Source organism: Patagioenas fasciata, chromosome 7 (assembly GCF_037038585.1).
Source record: "Patagioenas fasciata isolate bPatFas1 chromosome 7, bPatFas1.hap1, whole genome shotgun sequence".
Taxonomy (NCBI): Eukaryota; Metazoa; Chordata; class Aves; order Columbiformes; family Columbidae; genus Patagioenas; species Patagioenas fasciata.
Window position 1 is genome coordinate 25,584,419 of NC_092526.1, and position 18,395 is coordinate 25,602,813.

At 38.7% G+C, this 18,395-nt stretch overlaps 1 long non-coding RNA gene across 2 annotated transcripts in view; it reads right to left on the minus strand.

Moving 5' to 3' along the window:
- Positions 1–801: 801 nt before the first annotated feature.
- Positions 802–18,395, minus strand: part of LOC139828361 (uncharacterized) — a 141,441-nt gene continuing 123,847 nt past the window's right edge. For both annotated transcript variants that reach the window (XR_011739874.1, XR_011739875.1), the window contains one exon: positions 802–3,840. This is a non-coding gene — a long non-coding RNA (uncharacterized lncRNA). The remainder of the gene's footprint in view (positions 3,841–18,395) is intronic.

The window sequence follows — 18,395 nt, forward strand, 5'->3', positions numbered from 1 at the left end:
TTGTTTGAAGTCATTCTTATTTAGTGTTGCGGGTTGAAGCCAGAGGCAGTGCTGCAGGTACAGGTCACTCCATCTGTGTGAACAGGTGTTCTCCTGTCCTTAGTTTCACTTTGTACTTATTGCAGAAAAATGCCAGTTCTTTTCCACAGTGCTGAGAGTTCATCAAACAAAGGTGTTATTCTACAGCCAGACCCCTGAAGTTAGAACAGTAACAGTGCAGGGAAGACTCCCTGAAGTATTTCACAAAGAACTTTGTTATATACAGAACAGTAACACAATTGAAAAAATAAAGACAGGACAGTATAGAAACAAGAAGAGTAAAAAATTCTAAACTTAGGCATATTTTTATTAAAATATTTGATTCCTCTGTAACAGCTAACTAGTGCTGCAGTAAGTATTAGGTTTTGTAGAAAATGCAATGCTAATGTTATTTTCTTGGAAGTGATACATGTTATATTAGAAAGCAGCTCTTTACTACTCAAGATCAACATTTGTGTTCAAGGTGAACATGATTCAAGGATCTTTTCTGACTTCTCATTATACCTCATCTAAATCCTTGCAGAGCCTTAATGCTGTCTTCTGTTTCTCTTTTTAATCTTTCTAACCATAGTTCATATCATAGCAATCATTCCTTAGTCCTACCCAGAAGACTGTCTTTCTTTTTCCTGGATTGAAGCTGCTTCTGCTGGTGTATAATGCAAAAGTTAGCACCTCACTCTGGAAAAGAAGACATTTCAGTCAGTAAATAGAGATGCACTAAACAGATAGAAACAATGACTTTGGAGTGACAGTGACAGTAAGTCTGTAGTTCAATATAATTTTATTGGTTAACAAAAGATAGAGTTTCTGTCATGTTTTAAAACGTATATACTTCAAAACAGTTTCACAGAAATGGGCAAAATAACGTGTTCAAAATAACAAAAACAAATGCCAAAATGTTGATGGTACTTTGACAGTTTTACCAGTTGTAGTATGGTTTTGCACACTGTATATTCAACGGTAAGAGCTCCACTTCACCTAGAGACAGATGTAAGATCACTTAACACATTTTTCCTTTTAAATTCCTTTAGTATGCTGTCTAAAATTTTACTGAGCAGTGTTATCTAGAAGTTACTATAACAAGCCCCTTCAGAAATGTGTTCATCATGTCATGGAATGCTACATTTGTTAAATATCTTTTCTTAGTGCTATAGCATTAATAGCTATCACAAACTATAGGCAAACAGTAGGTGCCTGACTTAATTAACTCTGACTCTGTGTGCTGTGATCTGCATCTCAGTGTTGCTTGTGCTAAAAATGGGCACTCATTTTCCTATGGCATATGGCTGTATTTCTCCAAAGGGCTGTGATATAGCAACTTTAGGATCTAGAATACTTTATTGTCATTTGATGGCCTGCAGATCAGATCTGCACCACGACACAGCTAATGGAGTAATGCCAAACTAAATGAGTTATAATTTTGATGGAGACCTCCTATAACTAACAAATAAAAAACCTTCAAATAGGAATACCAGGACAGATTTGCTGCATGGCCTAAATAGAAACAGACCGTATGATGGCAGGGGTGGGATCTTCCAAAGGGTAGAAACCCACTGCACCCAAGGAAGAGATTTCTTATTTTCCCCTGCAAGGTAAAATTCTAATCCCAAGCACTGTCTCCTCCCTGCACCACCACGGCCACGCACAGCTCCTCTCAGCTGCCTGGGGTGGGAAATTCAGCTGCTGGTGTGGTTATACCTCTTTGCTGTCCTGTTACTGGTAAAGTATCTGCATTATGAAACTTTGGGGGGCTCCATGACTGCAGCTGAACACTGACAAAAAACTGTCTGCTTCCCAGGAGTCCTTCTGGATAGACAGATTTCATCCTCGCTCTGGAGAGCATCACATAAAATAATCACACTGTTCTCTTTTGAAAGCACAAAGCAATCCTGAAGACTGCTCACAAAAAACCTGTCTGGATACACATGACACTCTCTGTCTCCTCTGTGTGGGGCTTAGTTGCTAGTTGGGCTTAAACCACGACACCAGCATATTGACACTTAGATTTTTTTAAAATTTGTAAAATTTGAGATTTTTTTTCCAAAATATGCAGTTGTGTATGTCACATCGTTTTTGATCATGGTTAAAAGACTTCTACATTTTCAGGTGTAATATGCAGCAAGAAAGCATGTACAAAAATAGTAGTTTTGTTTTACACTCTGCTACAGAATATGTGGTAAAGTCTGTATCAGAAAATGTCATATAAAACAACTATCAAGCAATTAACCAATAATTTTATCAATATTTAGAGTCAAAACGTATTTCAATACCTGATTAATATTAACATTTTTTGGTTTTTAATAGGCTTTCTCCTAAAATGTTGATTTTGGAGGGAGGCAGTACACTCATCCATGGTTGTTAAATGTACTTTCTATTTTGGGTTGAGTCCTTACGTTCTTTGCAAAGTACCAAATGTTCCTATTTCCTATGAGAAAGGTTTCCAAATGAGCCTTTGGCAATATTTCTGAACAAAGTGGACCCACTGTAGAAATAAACTGGCTTTGCATCCCAAATCTCCATGGGGCTTATGAGGCAAAACGGCTTCAGCAGAGAAAGCAGGTTAAAGCAAGGACAGACAGCTCCTCAATTAATAGAGCTGAATATAAGCACAAATAGTCACCCCATTCAGTAAACATAAGATTCAGTAGTTCTAAAAAAGAGAACAGGTCAAAAAGAATAAAATTACTAAGATTTACAAAAATACAAAATTTGAAGTTAGTCTGCTTTCGGACAGGATTGTTTCCCGACAACCTGATTTGATTTTCTTTTTTGGTGTGTGTTGCTGCCAGAAGGATGCATTAGTACATGCTGGGGGTTTGTTTTTTGGTGTTTTGTTTTGGGTTTGTTTGGTTTGGTTTTTTAAGCATTGGATCATAGGCAATTTGCTTGTATAAGAATTAGCAGGAGAAAGACTTCCTTGCTAGTAAATTCTTTTCAGAATTTCTTCTTTCAGGCATGGATTCTCTATGGATTAAAATGTATTCCTATTTTTTCCCTACCTAATCAACTATCTGTTGTTTTTTTTCTACCATACCAATTGCTAGCAACAATATGGATTTTTCTTCCCCACCTCCTACTATAGCTGTAATGAGCTGTTACTCTGGAAATCCTTTTGGATGTTCCCTGATACATTGTTCCACTGCTTCTCAGCTCCAGTTATGAATTACCTGGAATGTAGTTATTCATTTTTGACACTGAGGTGTTTCATATCTCCAAAATTTACTGATAATGCTGCTATCACTATGTGTCATTCTCTATAGTATCACTGTGTATCATTGTGGGAAATTAAATTCTGAGAACAGAAGCATCTTGTTTTTCTCAGCTTTTCTTCCTTCTTTTTGTAATGAAACAGTGCCCCCAAGAGTTTTTATCTAGAATGGGGCAGTTTAAGAAAATTAAGTCAATTAATTATCCACCAATATATTAATCTCTACACATAAAAACACTTCCAAGCATTGCTACCAGAGATGTTGGTTTTAAGACAGACGCAAAACAGTTTGTTTGGTTTTCTTATTTTTGCCCAATAAGAGAAAGTTAGCTAAAGGACTGAATTCTTTTAATATTTCCAGTCTGGACACCTCTGCCCACAGAGGACGTCTTTGCTGGCATTTTGAAGAAAGGGAGGATGCTCTGTCTGCCGAAGCTGCAGTGTTGCTCCTTGGCCAGTGTCTTCATTGCGGAGCTGGTTCTGTCCTTTGCTGGGTGACACCAGGACAGCTGGCAGCAGCCCGGGAGCCAGCGGGGAGCACTGTTTGTTTGCTTGGTTGTGTGTGGATAAGCAGAGAAGAAAGATGGCACGAACTGAAGAACAATGGTAAACAAGGAACAGCTTTAGCTAGAGCAGAGTCATAAAAACACAAATAATAAGCCTACTGGGCATTTTCTCTGAAATACATGAAATAGACATGAAATTAATAATTAATAACCTCTGAATCTCATAGAGAAAGATTTTTATAATAACCTGAAGCAATATAAATTTTTGACATTTTTTAAGTGTTAAGTAGCATCACTACTTTTTCACAGTAATATACACCAGTTGGCTGACAGCATAACTGTTGAAAAACTGAGGAATCATCATCACAGCATCTAGTAAGTTAATTGTCCTCAAAGGACATATTTTTTTAATGCAAAATTTGAAAATGAAAAATGAACCTTTACATTCAGAGAGAGCATGAGGGAGAGGGGAAGGGTAAGAGAGAAAAACAGGGCTTGAAAAGAGGAAAGGATGTCACTTGGGCAAAAAAATCCCTTCATTAATCTTTGCATTCAGTGTAGAATTGAATTTAATGTGTTATTAGCAACACAGAGCACAAGAAGTGTCATAAGCAAAAAGGAAAGAGAAGCAAATCATGGGTTTTGTGGCAAATTAATCACTGGCTTCAGTCTGCAAAACAGTTTTGTAATGGTATTTAATTATAATCCAAAGCTGCCTGCAGATTACCTACAATATATAGACAGAACAATTTGGACTGTGGATCTTCCTGGAAAAGATGATACTCCATCTAATCTGAGTGCTTGAGAGTATATTCATCTTGTAGTTATCTACGGAAAAGTAGCAATTTTTGTGGTTCAGTAAAAGTGTATACATCAGAATGATGCTACAAGTTTGTGCATGGACACTAAACATTTAGATCTGATTAGGTCATTGCTGGGAATGGCAAAGGGAGAGAAGGGGACTGGGGCGGACAGTCTGAGGTTGGGTTTGTGAGAGGAACAGCCAGGAGAAGCAGGCATGGCCCTTCATCTCTGTAATTGTCAGGCTTCTCCTGGAGTAACAGATGCTACTGGGAAGGAAATCAAGAAAAAGATTCCTACCAGTGAGCTCCACACCAACGAAAACTACTTCAAAATAATTTAAAATGAAAGGTAAGAGCATCTGGCTTACCCAGCAGTTACCCCGTACAGCAGTGACAAATTAAAATCCAAGCAAAGGAAAGGAAGAACTCCCTGTCCTGGCAGACAGAGCCTCCTCGTCAGTCCCCTGCACCACAGTCCCTGACAGATGCAGCATGCTGTGATCTTTAGCAATACAGGCTGTTTCACATAAAAACCTGGGCTCTGCAAGGCTACCGAAGTCACATGTTCACACACCTCAGCTGATTTTCCAGTGCCCAGCTGAGGCACCTTCTGGCTCCAGCAGGGTCTCTGCCACCTGCCGAGCTGGTGACCCCCAGCTTTGCTCGCTCCCTTGCTCACTGCTGGTTCAAGACAGCTGCCCCCTCCACAAACAAATTTGTTCTCCTCCAATATTTCTTACACCACTCTGGGGCCTTAGTATTGTCTAACACTAAGAAACATCTGCCACAAACAGAAATTTGAGTAGTTCTATCTCTTTCTCTCCATCCAATTGCATGCGTTGGCCATAAGTTAAAATTTATACATGAAATTTAAAAATATACATATGCAAATAATTGCTTTAAATAATTTTCAATAACCTTCTGTAGAAACAGCTCAGGACTTTGCCTATCACAGAACCAGGAAGTTTAAACAGTAGGCACAGTCCCCCAAAACAGCCTGCTAAGAGCTGTCTTTCACAGAGTGATCTGATTTTCTCAAGTACATCTCAATTTAAATAACAGATGATGTCCAGCCAGGTCCTAGGCCACCAAGAGCTTTAGAGGTTGAAGCCAGCACTTTGAACTCTACCCAGACAATATACAGAGCATTTCAGACCAATAAACAAGTGTAAAAGACTTGTGATGTGGTAAGATCTGTGCCAGAGCAGTAATACAGTACACTCGAAGATGTTGTTTGGATCAAGTGTGCAGATGGCCAGATGTGGTTATTTCTGAGTTGTACAGATCTGTGTGAATGAAGGAAAGTCTCAGAAAAAGTACTATAAAAGACACATACAAAAAATAAATCATAGTGCTCCCAGGTACTCCCAGGTTCCAAAGAACAAAACTATGCTTTCGGTCATGGGAGCAGCACCAGAATTCAGCTTAACTCTGTTTTAGCTTTGTTCCCTGCATAGGAGATGTTGAGATTCTGCAGCTTCCCTCAGCTTCATTACACATTCACTAAATATTTTTACATGGAAATTATAAACTCACTTTGGGTTGCAGAGTGCGTCCATTCTTTATCTCACCGAGTTATTATTCCTTGTTGTATAGAATTACAACTAATTAGAACCCCTAATAATAATAAAAGAAATGTGCTGTAATTTATCTGTCAAATGCACCTATATAAACAATATTTTAAGGGCTGTGTTCTTTTTAGCACTAACCCAAGTCAGATATGAACTTGAACAGGTATATTAAGGAATACAACATTTCCCAGTACAGCAAATAGTTCTGCTGCTCTTGAAATGTCTTGCCATTGACAACTGCAGTTGGCATTTACCAACTTGAGCTGGCAACACCAAAACGTGATCCCACACAGCAAGTCATTTGCTGGGAGAGCAATGATCTGCAAGCACGTATGTAGTGGCACTATAGTGTTTCTCTTGTTTGAAACTATAGTATTCCAGGTGTGCATTTGTTATTTAGTTGGAGTGTGTGTGCGGGAGAGAAGGTCTGCTTTTTACTATTTTTCTTTTAAAGGAATATTTGTAACTAATTTTCCCATTTATAGAAGCAATTCCTACTTCAAATTAGAAGTAATTTCAATTGCAAAAGCAGGCATGAATTTTTTCCGTTCTTGGTTTGATTTCTGTGTGACAGTAAACTCACCCAAGACAAAATGTTGTGGAAGAAAAGGAGATAATGGATGGTTTTATAACTGGGGTGGAGTGAATGTTACAAAATATGGGAGAAAGGTGACCCTTGTTCAGAAGCCTCCCTGCTCATTAGCAGATAAGCTGTCATTTAATGATTTCACTGTGGTGCAAAGAAGGAATCAAATTAGATGCCGTATGGAGCTGTCATTACTCTTGCGTGTTTCTCTGTAATGTTCCAGCTTACAGCATGTCGTTCCCTTCATAGCACCCCTCAAATGACTGTATCTCATCCTTTCCACATCAAAGTGCTGTCAGCACCTTTATAGTATAAAAAGAATGCAGAGACAATTCTACAGTACATTCTCTTCAAACAACATTAGCTTGTACGCTTGCAATGTTTCTTTTTATTCTGGGATTTGCAAAAGAAGATGCACTAAAATGAATAGCATTTAAAGCTGAACAAAACCAGGAACAGAAATATCTATTTAAAATTGGACCAAAGCACCTTTGCAGAAATGGTGGGGATTTTAGAAAGTAAATTCTTCTCAAATGTTGTCTGAATTGTATTTCAGTCAGCCAGTAAGAACCATTGTGAGGAAAGTGTGTCCATTCTTTGAAAAGCATGGATCATGTCTTTTTATTTACTATCTACAAAAATATGGTACCTAAAAAAGTCTTCAGTGAAAAGTGTAGTAAGTCAGAACCCACTCACAACATCAAGGGCGCAGCCTCAGCGAGTAACCACTGCACAGAGAGGTGGGCTTGCTGTGTTGACCTTATTGCTTTGTGACAAAGAGGAAAAAAAAAAAAAAAAAAGAATATAGGAAGGAAAAGAGGGAAAGGCAGCAGAACAGCAGAAAGACATAACTTTGTGGGATTGTCTTTAACTTTGTAGGACCTTCTTTAAATCCACTCTGCCAAGAAATGTGCTTTCTACTTAGATACTCATTATATGCCTATGCATATATGATCTGTAAATGTTTCGCACTGTATGTTCTGGCCATGTTTGTAATTTGCCAGCGTCTATGTAAGAGATTGTCACAGAACCAAGTAATGACAGGACAGGGAAGAGAAATGTGAAAAGCTGATAGATGAACTTCAAAAGGGAAGGCAGCCTGTGTGCTGGCAGGCAGACAAGCAATTTGATGTGGTTCACCTGTCCATCTCCCATTTCAGGGATTCTCAATGGCTTGGATTGCAGCGACATGATGGAGGACTTCGCGTTTTTCCCCTGGTGGAAGGATAAAGGTGTTGGATCTTACTGTGTCATTGGTGCTGGACTGTGCAAATAACAGTCACTCTTTCCATGATGAATAACATTCTGCTAGTCATTTTGCTGATATTCTTCCTGCTGTTTTCTACAAAGCCAAGTAATAATGTAACAAGGCAAGTAATAATGTAACAAGCTCTGGGGTTCCAGGTGAGGTGGTATACCATTTGCAGGAAGACCTGGGGGTCTCTGCCATGTGATGGCAATTGAAGGCAATGAAACACAGAGGAAGAATTCTGGACAGGACAGACCTATGGGTTGCCACAGCATGAATAAGGCTTGGTCAGCAGGCAGGAACTGCATGTTGTTTTCACAGAGAAAGTCTAGAATTTTCATTTAATCTTAAATTTCAGATATTTTTTCAACAGGAAATAGAACTACAAATTAATAAATAATTACCAAAGTGTCACATTTAATCTTCAAGGTTATACTACAGTACTAATTTTTTTTTTTTTCAAATAGAAAAGCAAAGCATTACTGTGAAGTAAGGTGAGCATGTTCACAAGAAAGTATAAAGTTCAATGAGAGAAAAAGTGGATATTTGGATAAGTTATTTTTTTTAACTTGATGGAAAAAATGTTCTCAAATCATAGGAAAGAAAGTTTAGATCTATATATAGTATGTTTGTCAGATCCGTCTCTACTTAATACTATGCAACTTTGTCTCGGAATTATAAAAGATTTGCACTCAAAACTATTTCTTTCTTCCTCAGTCATCTTTTTTCTCCCTTATCTTATTAGCATATGGCTGTCAGTAGTGTGTCCTTGGCTCTTCATGAATGCAAAAGGACAAACACTTAATAATAATGTTTTATCTTACACAGGGGTCACAAGCTGATCTCTGTTACATCAGCGTAAATCTGGAGAAACTCAGCTGAGCTCAATGGACTCACTGAGGCCTGAAATCAATTATTACTCTGGTGTGAGATGGAGCCCAGCTCATCAGTCCAGTTCTGGCATTGAGATGCAAATGGGAACCTCGGGGACCCGGGAGCATCGCTCAGGCATCTGGGCGGCAGACCCGCCGCTTGGTGCTCCTTGGCACTGCTTGTGCACAACAGGCGAGCGACAATGCCGGGGCGTGCCGGGGGCTGCAGCCCGTGTAGCGACACAGCCGAGGAGCAGCCAGTGAGAGATTCATTAGAAGTCAGTAATTGTTATGCAGCCAAGCAGGAAGAGAAACAAAATGCAGCTTAAATACTCCTCCCCCATCCCAGCCCCTGTGATTATGCCTCTGTTAACCATGGTGGTAGCTGGGACCCTGCTGCAGACATCTCTGAGTGCTGGGGGTGTACTGAAATGCTGACAAGTGCCTTTAATAACCAGTAATACACTTTTCATATATTTCATGTTTCTGAAGTGGCTGTTGAGCCCATTTTTCCTTTTCTGTCTCTGGCATCTGTGGGCACTGGCACTGAAGCAGATGCCAGTGGGATGCCTGGAAGGCCACGCTGTGCCAGGTTAGTGATGGGCTGCATCCGCTCAGATAAACTGATGCTTCCTGACACCCACCCTGGGAGAGCCACCTTGTTGGAACAGGCTGCCAACACACACTGTGCAGTCCCTTCCCATCTCCTTCCTGTGTCTCACCTCCTACCGCCAACCAACAAGCAATTAGGAACATGAAGTAATATACTGTACCAGTTTAAAAATTACACTTCCCACCACACGTGTGTCATTAAATCTCTTTTTACACAGAGAATTTAACCCAAAGGTGCACAAATCTATCAGTGGCTGAGTCTCAATGATTCTCGCAGAGGTAGCCCTGTAGCAGAACGGGATGCTCCGAGGGGCTGGGATTTGCAGATGTGCTTGAAACCCCTTCCCCAGGGAGCTGCTCCCCAGCTTGCATTGGCTTTAATAAAAGACAGAGGTGATTAAGAATTTTGTTTCTTTTGCCATATCAGTATTTTCCCCATATACTATTACTCTATATAACACAAAATAACACTGAAAGATTTATTTTTGTCCTTTGTGTTATTTATCCTCTCTGGTAGCTGATGTTAGTAAACGTAAGAGCAGAAATATTGATTATGCAGCTACTTCTGAAAGCAAAGAATGACATCAAATGTAACAAGCAAACTAGTTCTTCATTTATATTTGCCCAGTTTGTATTACAATTATTTAATGCTCTTTTCTACATCTGTTATGCTATGTTTGGCAAATCCGGGAAAAAAAAGCAAATAAATATATAACACCTTGACAAAGCCCTTGATCTACAACAAGCAGTGGATAAAGCCTCATCTCAAAGAGATCAACAATAAATATTAAGGAATTGCTTGATTTTTCTGAAGTTGGCTTTTTTTTGCATTTTTTTTTTTTTTAATTCAAGTTAACAAAATATCAACTCAATTTTGCGGTAAGTTTGAACTAAATTAGCTTGTTCTTTGAAAATAGAGAAATTTCATTATGGACATTATTTTCTTCACTGGATTTGCCACTTTCTTTTGAAAAGCCTCTTAAATAGGGAATCTTTCTTGTTCCCCGTTTAACTCTCTACTGCAAACCCCATATAACATTACAAGTTGTTCTCATACCTACTGCTAAAACTAAGGGTGGTAAATTTCTTCATCTGTAGTGCTTCTAGATAACTTGAACAATTAGTAAAAAAATAACATTCTGAGGACACTGAAGACAGATAGAGTTATATTTCTAGCTATGACGTGCAAAAGGCTGTGCCACAGCCATGCCTATAGTAGATGTTGTTGTACTGTGGCGATTAATAAAGTCATGACTCTGCTTCCCTCAGCCTCCCTGACAGATCAGCCAAATTAGGGGTTTGCTGCCCTGGCATGCTCTCTCACAGTGGTGATACATTGAAAACCAAGTTTAAATACATCTTCTCACAGGGAACAGGTAATAATCCTACCAACAAGTATCAAGACAGACTTTGCACAGCAACTTTGAGATGCCAATATCCCAGCTATGACTAGGGAGCTCTTCAGGCTGTGTAAGAACCGTACAAGTGGAATTCCAGTTTTGTGTATGGGTATGCACTAAATACTTTGTAAGTATTGTGATTTAGCTAACCTCCTTTCTGCAGATCACCTACCGGTTCTTTAGCATTTATTTTCTCTTGCTAGACACAAGCCTGAAATGGTCCTGATAGTTGTCAGTCAATCTTCTAGAAATATCCTTCATCATCCTTACCACCGAGTGTATTGACCATACACAAAATTAAGTGATGGGCTGATCAATTATTTATCCAAGGGCTCTTGTAGTAGCCAGAAGAAAAAAGGACTGCATGTAGGGCCTTATCCTTCCTAAGCTACTGAGTCACCTCATTTTCTGTAGACTTCAGTGAGGAATGGGGGACAAAAGCCCTTCATGGAATGGTGTCTTTGGGGAGGAGCATTGTCTCCTGACAAGCAGCAAAGCCAAGCTGGAAGTGGGGACAGCTCATGTGCTCACCACACATCTGGTGCTGCTCAAGTGACATTACTCAGAACATTACCAAGCACTGGTATGTCAGAGCAGAAGGGCATTACTGTCACTGAAATCTGCACTTGTACTTACTGAAATAAAAGCCATAATAGAATATTTATAAGTAGATGCAAAAATCCCTTTCCTCTGAGTTACTGTGGTGGTTAGTCTTAAAAGGTACTGTAATAAACACAATGAGTAATAATAATTCCATGTAAAAGCAAACAAACCAATCCCTTGCTCTAGTTGCCCTGAAATGTCAAAGGATTGACTGGAATAGGAACTATCTGCTATGAACAGTGGATTACTATGATGAAGCTGGAGGGTGCTTGCTTTACAAAAATAAAACTAATGTATTAAGAAAAAACCAACACTGATATGATAAGCTTGCTTTACTTAAATTAGTTGCTATGAGAAATCACTGGGAAAAAACAGCTTTTACCTTTTTTTTTTTTTTTTTTTTAAACTGGAGTATGGTCATGGTGTTAAAAGGGTGAATGTATAAAGGCAGAGAATTGCAGAATCTTTCATGTTGACCTTCTTTTGATAACTTAGCTTTGGCATAGCCTCTGCTTTTAAATGAGAGCACTCAGTTTGTAGAGCTGGCTTAAATTCACTGTATGGCTAGTGAGCTTCAGCAGGTTTAGTGCTTCTCTACTTTAGACACCACCATTTGTATGTTTTTTTCCGTCCCTAAAGAAGTAAATTATTTATACAGCACCAACCTTTTTAACCTAGCTTCTGACAGGCTGAGATTTTTCCAATCTCAGTTGAAACTGTCTAAATAATTTATCAAGTATTCTTTCAAAGTACAATGAATTCTGAAACCTAAGAAATGTTAAATGAGATTCTTTGCCCTTCCACTGTGAGCAGGTTACTGAGGTTAAGGTAGCATTTTATTTGAACTTTCCTCAGTCCTTGTTTTCTCCCATAGTACAGATTCCCCTTTTCTCTCCTACTATCTATTAATTTTCATGACATTTTCTATTTATCAGACTTTTCCTTTGTGCTTCTGTATCTCTTGCTAACTCATCCCTTGCTGGTGTCTTCCTATACCTTTTATTTTCAGTTACAGTAAGGCTGCTTTCCCTTTAGATGGTCCTCCAGATAAGGAACCACTGATTTCTGTCTCCCAAGCTGTACAGGCAGTACCAGTCCAGTCAGTGTCTTCAGTATTGAATTTTTCAGTCCAGCCCCAAATTTAGCTGAACTTTTTCCCATCCCCATAAAGAAAACAGTGATAAACAGCCTCAAAATCTGTGCTGAGGATGAGCATAAAGAAGTTTGTGTAGAACTTGAATCTGCAAACAATGTGCAAGCTTGCAAGGACATATTACCAGGTCAGGTATCTGACATCCCCACCCCCTCATTTCTGTCTGGTCAAAATTTCCTGAAAAATAGACTTTTACGTAAAACCTAGATAATTATGTTTCAAAGGACCAGTGTAAGAAGTTTATACAAACACACACACAAAACAAACAAACAAAACGAAAACAAACCCAAACCAAAATGATTGAGACTGTAAACAGAACAACAACAAACCAACACAAAATGACTTGGGCTGTTCCAAATTTTCCAGCAGGTATTTTAATCCTTTAAAAATTTTGTCAAATATTTCATGTGGCTTCCTTTACCTGAATCAATTCATCCAGTTCCAATTCATCCAAAAATCTTCCTATTTTCTTTTCAGAAGGAAAAACTAATGAGGTAGCACTCCATACAGATTTTTGTTTAGACTCAGCAATTCAGTATTGTATACTTCATAAATTAACAATATCACGAACTACGCTTCAAGATGTCTGAAGTAGTGGCACAGTTAAAAACGCCAGCAAAAACACAGATGAGCAGCTGAGTTTCTGTTACCTCTGCTGCATTGTAACTGTTCAAACTGAACATTACTCCTGTAAGGAAGCTACTTAATTTTAACATTTTAAAGCAAGTCACTGAAGTCACAAAAGCTGATTTTAGAGAAGCTGACCTGCATGAGTCTCCATGTCAGAGAAGAAATAGTGCCCAGGCATAATCTTGTAGGTAAAAACTCAATAAGAAAAGGCAGTAGGTATGTGGGTAACCCAGTAACTATAAAATAGAATAACCACTATTTTCTTCGTCTCCTTCATTTTGTCATTATGTCATACAACATTTTTCAGAGGTCTTACAAGGCAACTTCTCCCTCTTCATCTCAGCTTTTTTTCTGTCACAGTCACAATACTTTAAACAAACTGAGCATAAATTGAGCAATGCTCACTAAAATCAATCCCTGCCACCTTCTGCTGTACTAAACCCACAAATTGTGGTGTCTGCTGTTTGTCTCCACTTATTCTTGAACAAGAATGGTAGGATACAAATCAGAAATAAAAACCAAAAGAAGACCAATCAAAAATGCACACCCCTCCCCCGCCTCAACAAAACAACAACAAAAAGGGGGTTGTAGACAGTGAATTAACTAGTAGGTAAGCTCCTTATAATTATTAGTTGTGAATTACAGGTAAGTTGCCCATTTTTTTTATTTTAGGCTTGCTGAATTTTGCCATCTTCTGACTCACACTGATTTCCTTTTTCGAAGGTTTCCTTACAGAAAACTACATTCTAGGTTTAAGTCTTAAAAAAAAAAAACCCGGTTGCATCATAAATTTGGGTTATTATTTCACCATACCTAGTAAAAAAGACAGTCAAGAACAAAGCTTTGATCTGAATTTGTGGAATAACTGTTTTTACAATGTATGGCTACCATGATGTTACTAAAAATATTTTAAAACTGTATGTGTAAAGATGTGTTATGAGATATGTGAGTTTCCACTATTTAATTATATCTGTGGATAATACTTTTTTTAAAGTCTACAAAGTTTTAATTTCACTCCAGTACCCTAGTTTCCCTTTTATATTTGATAACAGTATAAAATTTAATTATGAAGAAAACTTTGTTTTTCACTTAATAACATCCCCGCTATAGTATTTTTAATTTTACAAAACAGTATACCTTGATCCCAGGAAACAGGAAAGCTGTGTTTGTGAATTCTGACTTCCCAGTAGATGGTGCTCTAAGAATAAAAAACACGCACTTTGGCATTTTCATATATTTGTTCGTTAATTACTTGAACACATTACATATTCATTCACAGCTCTTATGTGTTCATATAGATTGATCATACGGAGGCACAGCGATCTCTGAAAAGTCTGTAAACCAGCAGTTCTTCTATTCAAAAGTATTGGAAGTTGTTGATGAGATATTTCCCCTAGAATGCCAATGGCTGGGGCACATCACCTCAGTCAAAATGCGTTTGCACACTTTTGGTACAACAGACACGCTCACAGCATTTATTTTTTTTCTTGTTTGTAGCTTATACATAATGTTGTTAAATGCCAAATTTATTGTGATTCACTCCAGCAAGGTGTAGTCATTTGAATAGCTACCTAGACACGAAAATACACCATGTATTATATATATACAAACACGCATACTCACAGAGATTCACAAACTGGAATACATAGGTAAGTGCTATTAATCAACTCTGTATTCATCTGACGCCTCACTCACAGATCTCTTTATACATAGCAAAGTGACATAAAGGAATTACTGTTATGACAATGCCTTCCTTGTAAAGTGTCTTCCATGTGCAAGGTTTCTTTATAAAAGATGTAAGACAAAGCTATGAATATGGAACTGCATTGGAGAACTTGATCTGTTTGCAGTGCCAATTGTGTATAATTACTTCAATGCTGTAATTGTTTATATTTTGTATCATCTATTTTTTTAAATGACTATTTCAAAAAATGACATTTCAATCTTTCCTCATTTAAAATGGTTGAAATGCTTATTGCCAAAACAAAATATGCAAAACGAAAAAAAAATCTCAAAACTTCAACCAGAACAGTTACTATTTAAGCAAACAAAGCTGGGCTTAAAAATGTTTTCTGTATTCTAATACACAGTGACTGCTAAGTGTCTTATCAGCAACATAGCGTGTTGTTCAATCTCTGTGCAAAAACTTGTAGATTAGGGTTGTCGAGGGTTAGGATTGCGGGGTGACAATCAAACCCTGGCAGATGTATTGTTAACCTCCTCTCCCCCCACTTCCTCCTTTTGCCCCTTCCTCTCCCCTCTTCTCACTAAGGACAGGCGATCGGGAGGGAAAGAAGGACAGAGAGAAGAGAGTTGGAAAAATTAAAGATGTTTTACTAATGCTACTAATAAGAATAGAGAAAATAATACAAAATATACAAAACCAATCTTGTAAGTCTCAGCAACTGCAGAGCCAGCACCCAAAGCCCTGGATTAGACTCTGTAGCCAACCGGAGCTGGATTCAGTCTGTCACTAGGCCTCAGTTCGCAGGGACAACGAGCAAGGTCCTCTCCTAATGTCGGCCATAAGCAAAAGGGAAAAAGGAAAAAGGGAAAGGGACGAGATCCTTGTGATCTCCCACTTTTATATGAAGTATTCACATGAATGGAATGTTATACACAGTTGGTCAGTTTCTTGGTCACCAGTTTCTCGTTGCCCCTCTCGAGAGATGTCCATCCGTGCTTATCAATAAGTTTGCATTCCATTGCTAGGTTTACCAAAACATGTGTCTGGTTCTCCAGGAAAATGCAGCAATATGAAGGCTTTAGCTGACAGGCAAATTCACTACAAGAGAAACTTGGTTTTTAACAAAACCAGGACAAGGGTGAAGTTGGTGCACAACCCCAGAACAGTGTTAATTTGTTTGGAGGTGCCTTGTGTTTGCATCGGTGCCAAACCTGACAGATACAAATTCTTTGAAATCCATGAATAGTAAGTTTAAATGTGAACTAAATGAGAAAACTGATGTTTGCAGCAGAACATTGATTTGCAAGATTATTAATTGCTACTTTTATTTGCATTGATTGATAATGTTAAAATATTTCATGTACACATTTATCCCAGTCTCTTGATGTAGGTGTTTTAGGTGACATGGCAATGACAGCTGGAATGGGAGCAGACTTGGTCACTCCCCTGTGACAGACTAGTGAATAATGCGATTTTAATCTTCCATGTATTGACTTTCTAACTCTTTAAAATACATTCTGCTACAGACACAAAAGATATCGAAGCTCCGTATAATAAACAATTTAACAGGATTCTGATCTTCATTAATAAATCAAAGAATATATTTACTTATATGAATGCCTGACTTGAGTGTCTAAATTTCTTCTTTCCTTCTATATTTACTTGCTAAGAAATCCCTTGATCTTCTGGCTTGACATAACTTTTATTAAGATTGTTGCTAGTGATGAGTTTTGTGGATTTATACAAAGATATTTTTTTTTCTGCCAATAACATGCTAACTATTTTCTATACCATCCATTTTTAATTAAAAAAAATTCGTTGTTGATAAAACAATAGTAAGGGTAGTTAACAAATGAGGTACCAATACTCTTATTTCCTGAAAAGATGTTTGAACCTTTAAGCAGTCATTATATACTGTTTACACTCTGCTTCTGCCCAAAGAGTGGAGATTTGTGCCAACTTATGACTACACTGGCTGCAGCGGTTTCAGGGCACAAGGGAAGGGCTCATACGAAACAAACTGCAATGCTTCCAGTTGCAAGAAAACATAGATCATGACCTGTGTCTCCCCATTACTGCAAATAATGAGATTTTTTTAATTATAATTTTGTTGTTTTTTTATAGTTCTAGAGCCTTTCGGCTTAAGAATTTCAAGATTTCTGGAACAATCATGATAGATAATTATTTTTCCAATCTAAAAATAAATTCACACTTCTAGTTCTTGTAGCTGTGCCGGCAGACCTCTTCTGTGTGCTCAGCTACATCAGCAGAAAAATGCTGTCTTTGCTTATGGCAGTGAGGAATGTGGTGCAGCTACACCAGCCAAAAAATTCCTTCTGTCGGCACGTCTTGAATCTGCATCAGGGCCCCCGCCAGCCAGTGGGCCTGGCAGAGCAGCAGTGGCTCTGGGGAGCAGCCCTCAGAGCCGGGACAGCTGGGACCGCCACTGCCAGTGCCCAGCCGAACCTTTGAACGCCCCAAGTGATAAACAACGATCAGCAACTCCAGTTTATGTTTAAGCCTGAACTCCTACCCTAAGGATAAAACCTCTGAGTTTTGCGCTGAGGAGTGTTTCAGCTTCCCTGTCATATCAACTTTGCACGGGTGACACTTGCACACTGAGAACCTGCCCAGTACCATCCATGCTGACATCCAGCTGTTTCTGCAGTGTGAGGCCATGGATTCACAGCTGGCTGTTCTACAGCTGCCAGTGGCTCTCGTACTTCTGAGTACGAGAGGAAAGCTTTTTCTCTTTGCTTCTATTTCTGCCTTGCCCAGCATGGGAACAATACATTTTGTTAACAACTTTCTGAGCTCCTATAGCCTGCATCTATCAGGGATCATGCCACCTGAGGTGTGTGTGTGAGGGACAGGGTAGGTCCCAGAGCCTGCCCCTATTTGAATGGTGAGAAAGTGCAGCCAAGTTACAGTAAAAAGGATGAAAAACAGAAAGAACAAAGAAATCAGGAGTGGGGGCCCAGGTGGAAATGTGGATGCCAAAACTAACATCTCCTATGCTCATTTAGAATATGTTTTGAGCAAAGCTCATTTCCAATTCTGGTTGAGGCAAAACTGAGATTAAGCCCATCCTTCATTCTGTCTCACTTGTCTGAATGTAAAGCATTCTCAAACTGGTGTATGACTTCTTTTTTTAATGTACAAGAAAAAGGAGAACGAAAAGCATCACCTGAGCTGTGATGCTGAGTGAAGTCTCCAGCAGGGGCACTTTGGGTCAGAGAGGGTGCGAAGAAGAGGGCTGGCACAGAGCGCAATGTCTCTGGTTTGGTCAGTAACTCCGAGATCTGTGTTTTGAAGAGAACAGAGTAAATTGGGCATTACCCAGTTGTGGGGAAAAAAAAGGCAGCTTTACTCAGAGCACCTTTTGAATTAAGGCAAGAGATAATTTTCTACATGTCTGCACAGCTCTCACCATTCTACTTACATAGTAGTTCAAAATGAAGGATTGGAATAAAATA